We start from the raw sequence: 19,360 nt of genomic DNA on the forward strand, positions 1-19,360 counted from the left end.
TTAGACCCATCTCCAGAGGGCAACTGGGGGATGTTTGCTCATATTAAAGCACTGGAGTCAACATCTTAGAATCTTTGGGGTCCTGCCTCCGTCCTCTGCAATCTCCTCCGAGGCTCTAAGTGGCCCTTTGGTGTCAGATCCCTCCCCTCCCCAGGAACATTCCAGAAACAGAGGGATATTTACACCTCTGTGATATACTGCTTGTTGCCCTATAAATATTCTTAATAGTTTAGATTTTTCTGAGCAGCCTTCTAGAAAAGACGGTGTAGCACCTTATATGTTCACATCCTATTTTCCAGTTGGGAAGCATGGGGGGTCCTGACCAGAGACTTAAAGATGACCTCAGGAACTGAGACTGGCCCATTGTGCTGTATCCACAGGGCAAAGGAGGTAAGCATCACCCCCCCACCCCCCACCGCCAACACCCACCCCAGCACAGGGTGAGCATTACCAGCAGTGATGTCATCATTGCAAGAGCCCTGCAGAGAGCCCTGAATCCCAGGCCAGTTCCCCTTCAAGCACAGCCAGGCATCCTGTGTTCAGTTCCAGAGAACCCTGAGCTCTTCCCCAAGTCAAACCAAGGAACATCTTCTAAATTACATCCTCCTAAAAATAAAAAGGAGGTATTACATAACCGGTCTTCATTATCCCCGGGATACAAGAAGTCGCCTTTCATATTTTTTTAAAGGAGTCTTTTCCCTCAATTGTTTTGGTGTCACCTCACATTCACTGACGTATGAAAACCAAATCTGGAATCAGTTCCGAACACTTTTCAACACATTTTCCTCTACTGGCACGTGACAGTCAGTGTCAGGGTAGCATGTTGGGGCTCACAACTCAGAGCCCGAGGGACTGGTGAAGTCACCTGCAAGCATCCAACCTGCGTCCAGGACCCAGGAATACAGGAGAGGTTGTGCATCAACACAGAGCCTTGCCCATAAGTAGTCCTTCCTTGAGTTTTCTCCATGAAATCAGAGTGTAAGACAGTCAGAGTCACTGGTGTGGCCAATTGAGGTCGTGCAGCCCTCTGCATCGTCTCAGAGGAGGAACAAGGAGAGCATTCACCACCTACAATTGGCCAGGCACCACTGTAAACCTTTTTATAGGGCACAAACCTACAGCAATCCTACGGGAGGCAGATGTTCTTACCAACCCCCACTTTCCAGATGAGAAAACGGAGGCACAAAACAGGTAAGCTGCCAGAGCCATAGAGCTGGCATGAGGAGGAATGGAGTTTCCGACCCTGAGATATTTATAGCCCAATGAGGAAACCTTTTAGCAGTTCCTAAGCAAAAGCAAAAGCATGTTGAGGACATAAACAGAGTGTGAAAAATGAAAGAAGAGGTCAAAAGTTGCCAAGGTGAGGAGCACATGAGGATCTAGGGAGTCTTTTCTTCTGCAAACTTGCAAAAAGATTCAGGACGTCTAGAAAGAAAAAAAAAAAGCAGATATGGAAGATGAGGGCATAGGTTGAAAAATGTCGAGGGGCATAAGGCAGCTTGGGAGCAAGCATGGATGTGAACATGACATACAGTCCCGGGCTGGGCAGCCTCAGATGCACCTGCTGGAGGGTGGGGGCTGCAGAGCATCAGTGGTAAGTAGGGCTGGACAGACATCCAGGTTTAGCTAAGCTCCATATGGGAAGAAAAGGGCTGGCTTGGTGCACTGAGCGCAGGAGGGACAGACGGACTGTGTAAGGAAAAGAGCCTTCAGGACAAGGACCGCGCAGCTCATGCCACCAGGCATCCTCTTTGAGTGGGCACCAGGCTGGGTGTCCTCCACGGGCTTCGGTCATGCTCAGGCTGCTGAGATGGAGGGAACCAGATGCAGGGAGGTAGGACCAGGAATGGAAAACCACGAAAGTCATCTCAAAGAGCACTGTGCCTTTGGAAGCTTTTTTTAAACGCCACATTTTGAAAGCAGAACTCCTTGAAAACATGGGCTGCGTGTGCCACTCCCTAGGACTGTGAGCACATTATCTCTTGACACCTGCACCAGATGAGACAGGGCAGTCCCTCGACCCCATCTCCGCGCGGCGCACTTGCGTGGTGAATGCAAGCCAAGGCCAGAACCTGCTCAGTCTACCTTCTCTGTCTCTGAGAGTGGGGCTCGTTACCACCCAAACCGCCACCCCTAAGCAAATCAGGTGCAGTGAAAGGAAGTATGAAGGTATAATGCTTTCGTTACTCTCGATTACTGTAGGCAAAACGTTGAAGCCGATCTGTTTGATCTGTGATGCTGTTGTTACTGCCTCAAGAACCATTTTTGATTTGGAAAGGCAGCCCGAGTGGGTACACTGGAGATGCCACCTAAAATTGTCAGGTAATTTAATTTTACATGCATGTTTTATGTGCAGGGAAAATACACATGTTGCACACAGTGGAGAAGAGAAAAAAATTGGAGACCAGCGTTTACGATGCCGTCTTTATGGGAGCGTTCTTGGTTATTGTGTAAAATGTGACCCCGTTCATGGGAAAGAAGCCATGAAAAATGGTCACTTCTGCTGCACGTGCTGATAACGGCAAAATAAGATGGACAGGAATTGACATAGAATTTTCGTAATAAAGACTGATGCAATGTCCTGCTGCATCAACGCAAATCCAATTCCTGAGTTTTTGTTATTAAATGTCTTGTGAGTAACAGATGAAGAAGCAATTTGGTGATCACAGCCTCTATCTCTCTCTCTCCTTTGTGCTAATGGTGTTTCAGACCCCAGCCCCCAGCTGCTCCTGCCTCCGCAGGTTGCTCAGGCAGTTTTAGGAGATGCCCCAGCCCTGCCCCCCGCAGGAGCCCCATCCACCTCCATGTCTCCCTCTAGGCTCTTGAGCCTCTGCAACCACACTCCTGGCACCTGGTACCTCTCCATATCAGGTGATGTCCCCCTCCCAACTACAGACAGCAGGAAGAATGGGGGGCACCTGCTGTGCTGTGCAACACGGTATCCTTTGGGGGTGTCTCCTGCCAGGCAAAGTGATTGCCACTTGTCACACATCAGGATTTAGATAAATAATTATTGGCATGGTCGAAGCAGTGGTAACCAGGCACAGAGCCCGCGTAGCCATCTTCCGGCTGAGTGTTAGCAGCTAAGACCTCAACTTCACCTAGACGCCCCTCACCCCAGAGAAGTGTCTCCACCAAATGAGAACCAGCACCTCCCACGCCTCTCTGGCAGCCCACGGTCCATATCTGGCTGACCTAGGTAGGGTTCAAGGGGTTGGCCCAATTGCCACAGCTGAACAAATGCTGCGGACACTTTGTGCTTCCAGGGCACACCGGCAAGGTCAGGCTGAGTCCAGCTGGAACCCCACTCCTGGCTCACCTGGCTCCTCGTGCTGCCCTTCCTCCTCCAATCCCTCAGTATCCTGCCCAAGAAGCTCCTGCTCAGTTTCTGCTTCTTGGAAACCCTGCGGCAGCCGTAACAAATCCCCACAAACAGAGTGGCTTAAAACATCCAGAATTTATTCTCTCTCAGTTCTGGAGGCCAGAAGTCTGAAACTGAGGTATAGGTGGAGTTGGGATTTGGAAGACGCTGAGGAAGGGACCATCCCATGCCTTCCTAGCTTCTGGTTCTGTCAGCAATCCTGAGCAAACCCTGGCCTGCTGATACGTCATTCCAATCGCTGCCCCCACCTTCACATGGCCTTCTCCCTGTATCTCTGTCTAAATCCCCCTCCACTTTCTCTTATAAGGACACCAGTTATTGAATTTAGAGGCCCACCCCTAAATCCACCTGATTCTCTTTCTCAATCATCACTCGATCTGGAGACCTTATTTACAGTAAAGTCACATCCTGAGATTCCAAGTGAACACAAAATTTTGGGGAGAGAGGACAATTTTTAACCCATTATAGCAAACTAAGACAACTGAGCAAAGTACCTACAAGCTAGAGTCAGCCAGAGGAGGCAGAGGTCCTCTGATCTCTGCTCTGACCCCATAGCAAGTTACACAGGGCCAAACCCCATGATGGACAGGCAGCATGGCCGTGGCTTTCAGGGGCCTTCCCCTCCACTACGCTGCTCTCCTTCACAAGGATGACAAGTATGACAGAAATCTTGTGAGCAAGGGAAAAGTCAGGCTACTGGGGCACAGGAGTGTGGGTTTAGATGCCTGCTGTTTGTAGCAGTTGTTTGGGAAGGTTGGATACCCAGCATGTAGGAGCCTAGGGGGGCTGTAGAAAGCTGGGTTCAGGTGCACCCTCAGGAGGCAGGAAGCCACTGGTCCCATGGGAAGCTGAAATTGGTTTGAACCCCCCACCACTGGCAATAAGGGAAAACAGCAGTAGAGACACCATCCAGAACAAGGGAGGGAGAACCCAGAGCTCCTTCAGACAGCTATGCTTTTTGTACCACTTCCTACAAGGACGGTCAGTCTGGGACCTGCTTACTGTGACCACTTTGCCATAAGATCCATCTTTTCATTCTGAAAGTCTCATAAAATACAGAGGCATGAACTAGGGGTGGTGGAAGGGGAGGTGGGCAGAGGGTGGGGGTGACTGGGTGACAGGCACTGAGGTGGGTACTTGACGGGATGAGCACTGGGTGTTATTCTATATGTTGGCAAATTGAACACCAATAAAAAATAAATTTATAAAAAAAAAATACAGAGGCAAAGAGCACCAAAAAGATAAAGGAGGAGAACATGCAGACTCCACAGCGGGCAGTGAAATAAGAGACACAGCAGGTAAAAGCAGCTATGCCCAGAGCCTGACCAAAGTTAATGGTGGGAACCTGAGGGAAGACCCATGAGTTGCACATGGAGGGTCAAGGAAACAACATGGTCTCCAGAGTTGTCGGGGAACCTCAGTCCCCTTCCAGTTCTGGAAAGTCCACCTGGGCAACTGTTCCTTTTCCTCTTTGATACCTGGTCAGGTAGCTGAGGCTCCTAGCATCCTCATATCCAAATGCCTCCTTTACAACCAACTTCCATTACTTGCCATTGATCTGAGTCCAGCATGCACCAGAGCATTATAAGGAACCGACAGAGAACCCCACAAAGCTATGAGGATCTGTGACACTATATTAAGAACCTTAGATATAAATAAAGCATCTTTACCATCTTTACACTGGAAGCCACAGGGATCATTACTTGGTCTCACTTGTTTTTCAGATGAGTCTAAGATTCTTGAAACATCTTGCCATGATCACAATCAATGGTCATGAGTGATGAGCTACATCTCTTAAGTAGCCTCAAAAAACAGGTTGAGATAGACCATCCAAAGTCCCTCATTGCTATTACTCATCTACATTCCTTCATGTGTTTTCTCACTCGACAGAGACTGGAGAAGAGGCTGATAAGCAAAGTCAGATATGATTACTCTCCTTACAGCGCTGAGAGTGAGACAGGTTTGATCAAATGATCATTGAAACAGAAGTGGAATTACACTTCTGAGAAGTGCCACGAAGGATAAATGATGCTATGAGGCTATTTACAAGGGTGATTTTATTTATTTGGAGGCTATGGTGGAAAGAGTCAGGGGCTGAGAGGGCCCGAGGGAGAAGGCTCTTCAGACAGAGGGAATGGGATGTGTGCAGATCCCTGAGATGCCACAGGAAGCAAAAGCAGCACTGGCATCAGGACAGAGAGTGATTTAAGAGAAGGCTGAGGGACACCTGGGTGCTCAATGGTTGAACATCTACCTTTGGCTCAGGTCGTGATCCTGGGGTCCCAGGATTGGATCCCACATCGGGCTCCCTGAATGGAGCTTGCTTCTCTCTCTGCCTGTGTCTCTGCCTCTCTCTCTCTGTCTCTCATGAATGGATAAATAAAATAATTTTTAAAAATAAGGTAAGGCTGAAAATCCATGTGGGGAGAAAGTGACCAAGAACCTTGGAGACCAAAGCAAGCATCCTGGTCTCTGTTCTCTGGGTAACTAGCATGCTTCCAGCAAGAGGTTAATGTGATGAGAATGCTCTTTCAAAAACAAGCAGACTGGGCAGTGCTTCATGGAGGAGTTAGGTGATTCTTTAAGCGTAGGTGTCACTATTCTATATGCACAAATAGAATTCCAAGGTGACATTTAAACATAGAGAAATAGAAAACATAAATCCTAAACATGCAGAGAAAGAAAGAAAGGAAAAAAAATCATCACACAAAGAAAGACAGGAGAAAGTCTGAATACAACAAAGTCGAAAAAAAGTAAGGTAGGAAAAGGAAGTTCAATATGTCATCATGACAATGAATGGATATGGACAAAGTTAGAGTTTGTGCAGGCCTCTCTAGAAGGGCCCAGGAGAAATGGGACAGCAAACCAATGGTTTCCAGTCCACCGGACTTTACCTTTTTAACCAGGATCATTTTTATCAAAACAAAACAAAAAATGTTTTAAAGGGGAATAAAATATTCTTGGGTTAAGTATGAGAAAAGAGAATGGAGGGACCCAGGCTGGATATCAGAATGTCATTACAGCAGCCTATGCAGGTGATGACTAATACACTTAGAGTCACCTTTTCCAGGACATCCTCAACTGTGTCCACAGAACAAATTCTGAGGAAGAAAAATTGAGGTCAAAGAGTTTCTCATTTTCAGTAGGAATTGCTCAAGGTTCTCTCTTGGAAGTCGGCCCCCTTCAGTGCTATCACATTATTTATAAATAGTCTTGTTAAATTCTTATTGCATTTGAACCAAGTGCAGGCACTGTTCTAGATCACAAGAGGGAATGACACAGACAAAAGCCACATCCTTGCGGATCTACCATTCCACTCCAGGAGGGGAGGAAGGCAAACCACACGAAAACTACATCAAGAAATAATCATTTCAGGGGCAGCCCGGGTGGCTCAGTGGTTTAGCGCCACCTTCAGCCCAGGGCGTGATCCTGGAGACCCCGGATGGAGTCCCGCATCAGGCTCCTAGCATGGAGCCTGCTTCTCCCTCCTCCTGTGTCTCTGCCTCTCTCTCTCTCTCTCTCTGTCTCTCTCATGAATAAATAAATAAAATATTTTTAAAAAAAAATAAAAGAAATAATCATTTCAGACAACAAAATGTTATGGGAAGATAAAATAGCTGCACTGATGAGCTGGGACTTCGAGGTCTGAGTCAATGAAGGTCTCCTGAGCCAGGACTTGAGTGACCGGGAGGAAAAGCCTCCCTGGCAGAGGGGTGGCAGTGGGTAGGCTGTGAAGCAGAATTCCCGGGGCACAGCTCCAGGAAAGAAGTGTCCATGTGGCCGGTGTATGATGACTGACAGGTTGAGTGGGCTCCTTCCAACGAGATGACCAAGATTCACATACACACCCATGTCTATGGGGAAGGGCAGGGGGCAAGAAAGATACTGATGAGCATGTCAAACCCTAATTGTGTCTTCCTTCCCAAGAGTCAGGGATCTTGATGGGATGAGCACTGGGTGTTATACTATATGTTGGCAAATTGAACTCCATTAAAAAAATATATACAAAAAAAATGAGTCAGGGATCTCAACTTTAGTGTTATTATGTGCTCTTGGAGTTCATATACAACATCTCTTCAATCATGATGACAACAAACAGCAGACGCAGACAACATCACCTCCATTGTCATGTTAGGAAGCAGAATCTGAGCAAGACAAGTCACACAGCTTCCAAGAAGCAGAGTCTAGCTTTAAACCCACATTGCACTGACTTTCAAAGTTCATGTTCTTGCTACCGTGAGCCAAGGGACACTGGCTTGTACACTGACATTGGGATGAGGCTTTAGAAACCAACAAGCAGGGGATCCCTGGGTGGCACAGCGGTTTAGTGCCTGCCTTTGGCCCAGGGCGCGACCCTGGAGACCCGGGATCGAATCCCACGTCGGGCTCCTGATGCATGGAGCCTGCTTCTCCCTCTGCCTATATCTCTGCCTCTCTCTCTATCATAAATAAATAAAATTTAAAAAAAAAAGAAACCAACAAGCAACGCCTCAAGCAAGCTTGTAAAACTCATAAAGGGGACATGGTTTTCATGACTTCATTAACCACAGGATTTGAGGAGTCACCTACTTCCAAATTATATGTATATTATGATCATACATCTGACATATCAACAAAAAATAATTGTTAGGAGAAAATGAGAGAGCAAGGAAAATGTCATATGGGGGCACCTGGGGGGCTCAGGGGTTGAGTGTCTGCCTTCAGCTCAGGGTGTGATCCTGGGGTCCTGGGATCGAGTCCCGCATGGGGCTCCCCACAGGGAACCTGCTTCTTCCTCTGCCTGTGTCTCTGCCTCTCTCTCTCTCTCTCTCTCCCTCTCTTTCATGAATAAATAGAATATTTTTAAAAAGAAAAGAAAATTTCGTATGGCAGCATCCTATGGTGAAGTAGCCATTGCAGGTAAGAATTACATTTTAATTAATTAATTGCTACTACGTCTATTCTCACACTAGAAATGGTTGTTTCTGACAGTCTTGCTTCCCCTTGTAATAATAAACTCTGATTCTACTAATTACCAACTCCTCTTTAAATTCAGAATGATAATATTTGTCATGACTATTTCACAGTAAGTTTTTAAGGCGGAAATGAGGCTTATAAAAGGACTTTGGGGGTCTGTCCTGGATACACAAGCCAAAAGTGGGTGACTGCAATGGCTTTCGAACATTTTCAAATGAACTGGAAAGAAGGAATCGAACAGTGACCACTGGTGCATGGGAGTCTGAAGGATCCTCACCCAACACAGAGGTCATAAAAGACACAGAGGTCTTTTGAAAAGAAAACTTGAGAAAAAATTTGAAAGGAAACTCCAACCAGCAATGGGTATGCGATGTCAGGCAGTGCAAGGGTTTCCGTTTTGAATGCCGAGTTGACTACATTGGGAGATCACATTAAAGGAATAATGTTTGCATAATTAAGCAGAGGAAAAAGTTCAACAAAGATCTGGGCCCATCATTCCCTAGAATTAGCAAATTTCAGTGAAAAGAAATCTCCTGAGCCTTTGTCTTTGGCTGTAGGAGATGGATTTGAATTTTAGACTCTGCAGGATCACAGAAGCACAGCTGGAGATTATTCTGGGCAGATGAGCAGAGGTAGAGCCTTTTTTTTATAGATAAATTTATTTTTTATTGGTGTTCAATTTACCAACATACAGAATAACACCCAATGCTCATCCCGTCAAGTGCCCCCATCTTTACCCCAAAGATACAGAGGTAGAGCCTTGATGGGACACATACTGCCTTTCCCCTTCCCTATCAGCACCAGGACATACTCCCCAGAAGCTACTTCAGAGTCAGGATCACCCTCAACATGCACAGATGAACTCAAAACCTCTTACTAGCAGCCATTAAAATGGCTTCATTCATTTTTTTGAAAGTTATGATTTGCTTTTTTTTTTAAAGATTTTATTTATTTATTCATGAGAATACACAGAGAGGAGAGAGAGAGAGAGAGGCAGAGACACAGGCAGAGGGAGAAGCAGGCTCCATGGAGGGAGCCGGACGTGGGACTTGATCCAGGATCACAACCTGGGCTGCAGGCGGCACTAAACCGCTGAGCCACCGGCGCTGCCCATGATTTGCTTTTTTAACGTCCACGGTAAAACATGTTTTAAAGTACAGAAAGATATAAATTAGGAGCAAAACATTAACTTTACAACTCCCAACCTCAAGTACGAAAGGAGAAAACCATAGGTAACATTTTCCTATGAATTCTTTCATAAGTATATATGTATGTTAAAAGTACATAATCTGTATGTACTTTTGAAATACACAAATAAGATAAAAATATGCATGCTACTGTAACGGCACCCCATTTTTGTTATTTGATAATCTACTGTTTTGGTCAGTGCACATGGATCTACCTCATTCCATTAATTTTAATGGAAGTTTATTAAAGTTTATTTTACTTTACTGTATCACCGCTTCCTATTTTTATTGCTACCAATACTGCTGCATGAATAATGTTGTACACATCTCTTGTGTGATGAGAATATCACAGAGTATTCCAAGCAGAGAGCATGCTGGGTGCTTCCATACAACACTGCAGGGCCTGTCCCCATATCCATGCTAATGCAATGGCAAATTTCCATTTTTACCCATCTGGTTAATAAAAGAAGGCATGGTGCTGATTTAATTTGCAATTCTTTAACCATGAGAGTTGGTCCATTTTCATGTCTGTACTGGACATTCCCATTTCATTTGGGGCTGTCTGCCCATTCATATGCTTTGCTCATTTTTCTATCATCGCTTTATTCATTTGAAGCATTCTTGATAAGAGAAGAAAGTTAGTTCTTTGTTACATCTCTTTCTTGTCACTATTACAAGTATTTTTTCAGAACTGCCACCGCCCCTCCATTCCTGAGTTCCATTCTTGGATTCTAGCTTGGTTGACTGGATTTCACCATCAGTCTGATTCTCTCCAAATTTGGTGGGGATGTGTCTACTCTTGAGGTTTTTCAGAAAATATTGTCCATTCTCCTTTCCTGGCCCTTCTGCCCACAGCCGTGAAGGCTGCGGTCAAGAGTTACTTCCAGAGATGGCCTGCCTTCCCTTACCTGGAGAGGACCCACCTGAAGGTCAGACCGTCACCCCCGTCCCATTGTTAGCTTCTGCACGCATACACTTTGCTATTCTTTATTTAGTGTGTTAAAGTTCAGGGGCAAGATGTTCTATGACTCAGCCTCACATCTTATGCTGATCTCCTCTCCGGTTCAACTACCCTGTTAGTGAACTTTAATAAGCATAAGTGTGCACACACAGAGTTGGAACTGAGCTCTGGCTTTATTCTTCTAATGTGTTTCAAAAAGTCTTCCTTTAAAAAAATTATTTAATTAAATTAAATTTTTAAAAAGTCTTCCCAGCTGTGTTCATCCAGACAAGGGATAAAGATGCCAGTCCCCTACACGTACAGACTCAGTGACAAAGATTCATTAGTTGTACGGTATAAAATCCCAAAAGGTGATCCTCGCAAGTCAGGAAACAAGAAATTATTCTTTCTTGGAGGCCTTGTCACACATTATCTATATGAGGACTAGAATGTTCTGGAAATTCTGGGCATCAAGGTGAGGCATGACGCCAACAGACAACAGTAATAGTGGCCAATATTTATGTATTTCTTACTATGTGCCAGGTACCATTCTACCATTTATATATTCACTCATTCGATAATCACAAGCAGCCCTTTTGAGGAGTATTATTACTATCATTAACTTCCTTTTGCAGATGGGGTCCTGAGGCAGAGAGACTCAGTAACATGCCCAGGGTCATCTAGCTCCTCAGCAACCCAGCCAAGATTTGAAGCCAGGGGCCCTGCTCTCTACCCCTATGCTGTAATGCCTCCTGAGTAATTTTGGGGGGTGGCACATTACAAGAATGACCTCAGCTGCATTCTGCAGCTGCCACTGTCATCCACCTCAAGTCCGAAGTGTGCCCATCCATTGAATGATTATGGAATACTGTCTCATTTGCCACAGGATCAGACTGGGAAGACTTCCAAGTGTCTTCCGTCACCCATCTGCGTTTCTTATGTAAAAAATCAGAGGCCTCGGTTTAAATTTGCATCATGCATTATTTATACCAAATGTCCACATTAACCCAATAGAGCTGTAGAAGAGCAAAGTGGGGGGAGATCAAATCACCAAATTTGCTACCATCTCCCTGTGCACAGGCAAGGGATTTATCTTTCCTCTGACACCACTTGGGCTGCTTGGAAGAAAAAGGCACCAAAGATTAGAGTATTCTATTTTATAATCTTTTGGATAGATGGCTTCCCTTACTTGGAAAGACTGAGCTCAGAAAATGTTCTTTAGCCTTGCAAAAAATGAAACACTGGTTTCTATCTTCAAATGTTAATATTGCAGGCTGAAACGAGAGATGCACAGTCATTTTTTTTTCTCTCTTTAAAAGGAGATTAAGGAGCAGAGCTGAGTGGAGGAAGAATGGAGAAAGGGGGGAATCTAAATGCATGGCTTGAGTTTATAACAATACGGTTTTCCTATGCATTTGCTCTTCACTATGGAACCAGCTTCCCAGGGGTAACAGCAAGGAGAGAGGAGGTGGTAATCAATCACAACCGAACGGCTATGTCCGAAGCAGCCTGGAGATGGATGACTGGGGCTGGGATCTCTGATTGAATAGAAAGCTGGGTAAACTATTTCTAGCTTCAGGTGGCCCTTTAAGAGTTCCACCAGAAGAAGAAATCACAATCAAAAAGTCAAAGGATGGGGCACCTGGGTGTCTCAAAGGTTGAGCATCTGCCTGTGGCTCAGGGCATGATCCCGGGGTCCTGGAATCGAGCCCTACATCAGGCTCCCCACAGGGAGCCTGCCTCCCCCTCTGCCTATGTCTCTGCTTTCTCTTTGTGTCTCTCATGAATAAATAAATAAATATTTTTTTAAAAAATCAAGGGATTATTTCCATGATCCCAAAGAAGGAGCAACCATGTCACCTTAAAGTACAGAATGAATCTCAGATGCCCATCTTTGGACGATGACCTTCACAGAGAAAACTCTTTCCTGAGATGACTACTGTGAATTTGATAGCCACAGTCCAGGCCAACAGGAGGCAAGGTCCACCACTCCAACTGCTCCTTTGTAGCCACAGCCTCTTCTTCTGCCTTAACATTTCAAGCAATGGAAAGCCATGTGTGTGCAGTGTCATGGACTGATCTGTGTCCTCCCAAAATGTCTATGTTGAAGTCTTGACCCTCAGGACCTTTGGTTTTAACTGTATTTGTAGATATGGCCTTGAAAGAGGCAATTAAGGTGAAAGGAAGTCACTAGACACCTTGACCTCAGACTTCCAGCCTCTAGTACTATGAGGAAATAAATGTTGACAAAGCCCCCACAACCCCTGTCGTGGTACTTTGTCATGGCAGCCAAGCAAACTAATCCATGGAGCACTTAAATATATATCAATGCTATATTGAATATTGAAATATTTCTGAGGCCATGTATGGTGATTTATTGAATTAAATCCTACAAAAAGAAAATGGGTTGTTAAACATTTATCTCTTGAATTATCATCAGTTGTGTTTAAAATAACTCATCAGTAACATTTTCCACTTATTTTTCGTATGGTGTGCTTTAGTTGAGGCTGACTACAACAGCCATCCAATCCCTGCCTCCATGGCATATGTGTGAAAGGTTCAGACCATGGATCTCACACCTTGAACCTATCAGAAAGGCACCCAGTGTATATATTGGTATTGTGCTTCATCCTCCAGACAAACCAAATTACTTGGAGGGAAGAGAGAGGAGACGATAAAGATGGGACTGAGAGAAAGCCCAATCAAATCAAAATATTCTTGTGAAGGAGTCAGAATTTGCTCAGGTGTACACCTAGTTCTCTCTCCAGGAGGCAACTCCCTGAAGCCCAGGGTCAATTCCAGCATAAGAGGAGGGGTCGCAGCCCTTCCCCTATTGACCAGCAGCAACACGTGTCACTTCACGGATGACCTGATGTGTTTATTGGTCATTTCCAAGCTGTACTCACGCATTTGTAAAGAAATGGGTGGGGTGTGATTGGCTACTGTACATGTATGTAGCTTTAAACCTACCACTGTGTGTGTGTGTGTGTGTGTGTGTGTGTGTGTGTGTGTGTGTGTAAAACAGCAAACCACAAGAAGTCCTCAATTCTGCTCTTAGAGACGGGCATTCTTTGAGGGAATTTCAAATGGAAAAGCAATTCTCCAGTGTTGGAAACAAAGGAGGGACATTCATAGAGTCACATGGAACACAAAAAAAACAAACTGCCAAAAATCTCTGCAATTGTCGTACAGCAAGCCAGAGCAATGGACTGCCTTGTCTGACTAGTACGACACAACTCCTTGATGGCATTTTTAACTCCCCACACTTATACTTGCCTAAAACTGTCTGTCCTGTGTCCATGAGCACAAAACTGTTAAGAGCAAATGATCATTACACTTTGACAATACCTACTTTGAAGAGCCTATTGCATTCCACACACATCTGTTTGGGGTCACATCCCAAAGTAGCTGCCAAAACTGCTTCCCTTCTTTCTTCTTACATATGCCTTTAAAATATTAAAAAAGTCAAATTTGATTTTGTATATAATCTAATGAACATGCAGTGTTTGGGGAGGTAAGGAAAATTTTGTCTTAAGGCAAGTGTTTTGTTTTTTTCTTATAACTCAAGTGCTGCATTTTATTAGAGAATATACAAAACATCTTCAGATTCATTTCTAGAAATAAGTCAATATTCATTAGCATCAGTTTTGTGTAACATATTCATTCTAGACATACCATGGCATATTTTATTAACATTGTGCTTTTGGTTACCCGCTTAAAATACACCAGCTAATCCTCTAGCTCACGAAGTCTCGAAACACAGTTTCCAAATAAACTGAATGATTCCACAGGAAAATTTTTTTTAGAAGTAAAGACCAATACAATCAAAACAGAAATAAAAAAAAAAACAAATAAATTTACATTTGGGCAAAGCCATTTATTTTGAACTACAAACATCAGCTATTTCTGGTGAGGTTCAAAGCTGTACACAGGAACCAGCACATATGTCCAGACAAATCTGTGGGACACCTCAACTCCATGACTTTTCCAAATGAGCATTTATTTACTGCTCTCCTCTATGTGTGTGATGCCAAGAGAAGCTGTAAGCACTGGGGCACAGTGGTGAGAAAATCAACACGAACCTCTCCACAGGGAGCTTAGTGGAAAGGGCAAGACAGTCATATCATCCACGCCTCGCCTAAACCGTACACTAGGTGTATCTCTCCTCTGTGCGCATTCCTCAGTGTCTTCCACTGAGATGACACTCTGTCCCTACTGCCTATATAAGATTATTTCATCTAAAAAAAACCACTAAGATGAAAACTGCAAAGACACAGTTACAAGTCCTTGTTCCTGTGCAATTATAATAAGAATGAAAACTAATATTCATACAGTTACTTACTATAGGCTATGTTCTAGATATAGCTATAAATAGGAATAGAGAGAATTGTATTACTCTTCAGAGGAACCTAAAAATTAGGTGTTATTGTTCTCGTTGTTCAAATTAGAAATCTGAAGCTCAGAGAGGCTGAGTAATTTTTTCAAGATGACACAACCAGCAAATCACCAACTAGGATTAGAACCTAGCCCCACCTGATTCTAAAGCCCAAAGGCCCAATTAGAAACTTGTGGCTGTTTATATTCAATCACTAATTTTCTCCCAACATGGATGTAGTTTTTTTCTATTTTATCAAAATCATATAGGACTAGTCCATAAAACACAGTTTGGGAAGCTCTTTCTCAGAAACAAGATCTTCCATAGTGCATCAGACCTATACTCCAGAGGCAGAAGGCCCCAGCAGTGTGAAGCCAGGGTACCACCAAATGTGATGTCAATTTTGAATGTGAGATTTACCTCCCAGCCATTCAGTGGGTCACAAAACAATTTAAGGGTTTCCTCCAGGCCCAGCACACTGGTTACATCTTGTTCAATTATCTCTGTTTTTATGGGCATGCCACTATCATATACGATGTAAAGACTGTATGAGGCCTAATCAAGACACACAGTGCAGCCTTCTGTGACCTCCTTCCATTGTCCCTAAATAGCTGGTACAGACGGAGTCATCACGTGCTCATAACATGCTTGGGACTTCCATCCCACACCTTTTCTCAAGTACAGATTCACTGTTCTTAATGTCAAAATTCTTGGGTTGTCTCGGATTGTTTAAACTTGAATTTAGAATCCACACAGTCATGGTATTTTCATATGCCTTCACTGTTATCCATCCATCCTGAACCTATCCACTGAGTCCCAACTAAGTGCCAAGAAACCGTTCACTGTCATATGAAGCTCTTCACATTTATAATTACGATCTTCCCAAACCAAAATTAATGTGACCCAGCCATGGCAGCCATTCAAGCATATTCTAATACAACATTCTATCCATGGCCAGCCTGAGGGAGTGGAAGGATCAGAATTCAAGGTCAAAAAAAAAAAAAAAGAATTCAAGGTCAGACTCAGAAGATATGGGAGAAAACAGGCTATGGATTTTCATCTTCTCCACTGTACCACCAATTTTCTACTGAGGAAATCAGTAATAAATGATCATTAACAGCCAACCCCAAGTAGGAAAAGAAGCCACAGAAATATGGACACTACTGCGTGAACAGGAATGAAGATTCCCTCCGCCAGCTGGCAAAGTTGACCCAGAGTGAAGGATTTGGTTTGCTGTAGAGAAAGCTGACTGTCCATCTGTGTGTAACACCAAGCAAAGTGACACCAGAATCAGAAATGCCTTCTACTTCCCTCACCTCTCGTCCAAGAATTCCTAAAATATTCACAATAAGCTAACCGTGTTTAACTCTCACATGAATATAGGCTCTATCCTAGCAAATGTCATTCCATAAGTTGATCCTAATTTTTTTCTACATCTGCATTTCTGTGTTCTGAATAAAATTAAATGTGTAACCGGCACACATTTCTTTTTCACCCAAAAGAACATTATGAAAATTCAGGCAATAGGGGCGTGACACTGCCTATCTGATGTGTTTGTAAATAAAATTGGTTCCCCCCAAGTGTAACTTTGGGGTAGAGGACAAAGAACTTTCATTTCATGGCTTTGCTGGAGAACATACTGTAGCTCGGCAGTCCCCAGCAAAACAGAAGCGTAAGCATGGCCTCATAAACTTAGCACATCTCTCATCCACGTCAGCCCACTTCTGCTTCATTTTGAATTGGGATCACTGGTTCTGGTCTCCAACTTCCCTGCCCCAGAGCTCATCACATCAAGTGATTTCTGGCAATGGTTATTTTTAACCGCTTTCTCCAAACTCCAGTGTCCTATAAATTCAGTGATTTGGACACAATATAGTATACCTAAGTCCCTAAAGAAGATCACATGTGGATTTTGTTTTAATACCAGAATCCTTTACTGTAAAGACATATGGAGGGGAATCTATGATGATTTAAATCTAAATCCATAATCCAACTTTTATTTTAAAGTAGATTATTGAGGAAGGCATGAGTCATCAATCAAAAAGATTAATTTAGCATTGTATCTTCTTTACACTGTTTCATGGTGCGATGTAACAATACAACAGCCCCATAGTTTTAGATTTTCCCTTTAAAAGGATTGTTTTCTACTCAGCAATCAGAATCTAGGTCTAGAATTTCTAACAGCAAAATATTAATACTTTTAGGTCACTGCTTGGCACACAGTTGCACTCATTATATTTGAAACAACAATATATTGCGAAGAACCCACAGAAAGCATTTTACTATAAATGCTTCATCTTATCCTTGGCAATCATTAGGGAATAGTGCACACCCACACCTGCTGTAAGTATACTGACAGAGGAGCTGAGGTTGCAGATACTTTCAGAGGACAGAATGATACCAGAGAAGCATCGAGACAACCCAGAACATGAGGGAAGATAACCGATAGCAGGAGAAGACACTTGAGATAAAAATGAATCACACTTTTAGAGAATAAGTCAAATCTTAATCCTTTGACTCCAAAAAAAAAAAAAGCAATGGAATAATTATCTGAGTTGGACAATAAATCAGGCTTAACACCTACTCAGAACCCAACATGCTAGATGTGACAACAGCGACATTTAAGTGGCTGTGTTGCTTTGTAAATAATTGGGACAAAATTCCATAATCATAGCAGCTGCTTCATTATGTCCTGATAAGCTGCCTAGGTAATTAAAATGTCACACATGATGCAGAAGAGTAGATTGATTTTTTCTGCTCTACTTCTTAAAGTCAGACGTTCCCTCCCAGCCTCTGTGCTGGGAGCCTGGACCGTCCACACACCATCTGCATGGCTCTGATGGGCGCTTCAGCCAACCTGGCATCCGTGGCACCTGTCTGTGCCTCCCAACTGGAGCTGAGCCTTTGCTTTTAAGGCTTGGTACCAGGATGCATGATTCATATTTTTTCCCAATATCAGAGGTTCTCAAGTCACTGTCCAGAACTCACAAGACCTTCAAACATTTCTGTTAAAAAGTTCCCCCATAATGTGAATGTTTACCTCAATAAAGCCTGTTGTAAGTAACCTTGCCCAGAGGCTCTGATTAAAATTAATTTTTTTAATTTTTAATTTTTTAATTAAAATTAAATTTATCTCAAGTGTGAAAAAACCCGTACTGGTCGTAACAACTTGTTTTGCCCTCTTTCACAATTCCTCACCCTTCCAAATGCTTGAAATTTAAAGAACACTAGATTGGATAAATTTATCTAAATGATTTCCATCATGGCCTTTCGAGGCTCATATTCGCATCACCCTATTATATGAAATCACTTGAATAGACCACTGGGGTTGGTTGACTCTTGAAGAAAATCGTGTGTGTGTGTGCACACACGCGTGCATGTGTGCGTGCACACATGTGAGTATGTTGATTCTAGTGTAAAAAAGCACTGAAGATATTTGAGATGCTATAGGATGGAGTATAACAGGGGCACTTGGGTGGTTCAGTTGGTTAAGCACCTGCTTTTGGCTCAGGTCATGATCTCAGGGCCCCGGAATCAGGCCCTGCATTGGGTTCCCTGCTCAGTGGGGAGCCTGCTTCTTCCTACCCCTCCCCCCCGTTCGTGTTCTCTCTCTCTCACTCACTCTCCCTCTCAAATAAATAAATAAATAAAATATTTTTATTAAAAAAGGTAGAGTATAACAAATAAATGAGAATTTGTAAATTTTCTAGCATCATATAATAAATAGCAAATATACCACTTATACTTGTCATTAGCTCAGAATGCACACTTGATGCTTCATGTAATGGCAAAAAAATATCTTTATGGAAATATCTTTAGCACCGACTGGCTGATGGAAGCAGAGCCTTTATGTGCACTCACATAGATGGATGGAGGGTAGGATGCATTTATCTTCTAAGAGGCCTGAATAAATCAAGGAGGAAAACAGATAGCTTGCAGGACTGTGACAATACCCTCTTAAGTAGTCATAGTCTTGCTGGTTATTTGTATAATAAATAAAATAATAAAGTATCGACAGATGCCATTTTCATTCTTAGAGTTGGGATCGAGTGAGACGGTTTCTCATCCTGTTCCTAAGGGACTACATAACTATTTGAACTACAAAGAGATATGCTTCTGCTCACGTTGTCTTAATCCCAAGCTCAGGAATCATGGTCACGAAGCCCAAAACTGCAGGCATCTCCTCAAGCTCACAAAGTGATCCAGGCATGCTTCCCAAGTGTGCCCTGCCCCTTCTCTCCTCACACTGCTCAGCTAAGGAAGCTGAATTATGCATCCTTCAAGAACACAAATCAGAAAGGAAAAAGAAATGCTCATTATTTTGCTGGAGCTCTATTAGATCTTCTTTCATAGTATAGAAAATCGTCATTTGATAGTTGTTAGGTACATAGCTTAGCTTGTGCTGTGGGTTGAATTATGCCCCCCAAAAAACATTATGTTGAAGTCCTGACCCCCAGGACTTCAAAATATGACCTTGTTTGGAAATAGAATTATTGCAAACATAATTAGTCTGGAGCAGG

At 43.4% G+C, this 19,360-nt stretch overlaps 1 protein-coding gene and 1 long non-coding RNA gene across 4 annotated transcripts in view; both read right to left on the bottom strand.

Moving 5' to 3' along the window:
* Positions 1 to 19,360, bottom strand: part of DSCAM (DS cell adhesion molecule) — a 732,790-nt gene that overhangs the window by 661,303 nt on the left and 52,127 nt on the right. The window lies entirely within an intron of this gene.
* The window catches only part of LOC144301988 (uncharacterized), a 37,127-nt gene that overhangs the window by 825 nt on the left and 16,942 nt on the right, over positions 1 to 19,360 (bottom strand). The window contains exon 2 of the long non-coding RNA XR_013368914.1: positions 452 to 606. This is a non-coding gene — a long non-coding RNA (uncharacterized LOC144301988). The remainder of the gene's footprint in view (positions 1 to 451; positions 607 to 19,360) is intronic.

The sequence above is a fragment of the Canis aureus genome, chromosome 30 (genome assembly GCF_053574225.1).
Source record: "Canis aureus isolate CA01 chromosome 30, VMU_Caureus_v.1.0, whole genome shotgun sequence".
Taxonomy (NCBI): domain Eukaryota; kingdom Metazoa; phylum Chordata; class Mammalia; order Carnivora; family Canidae; genus Canis; species Canis aureus.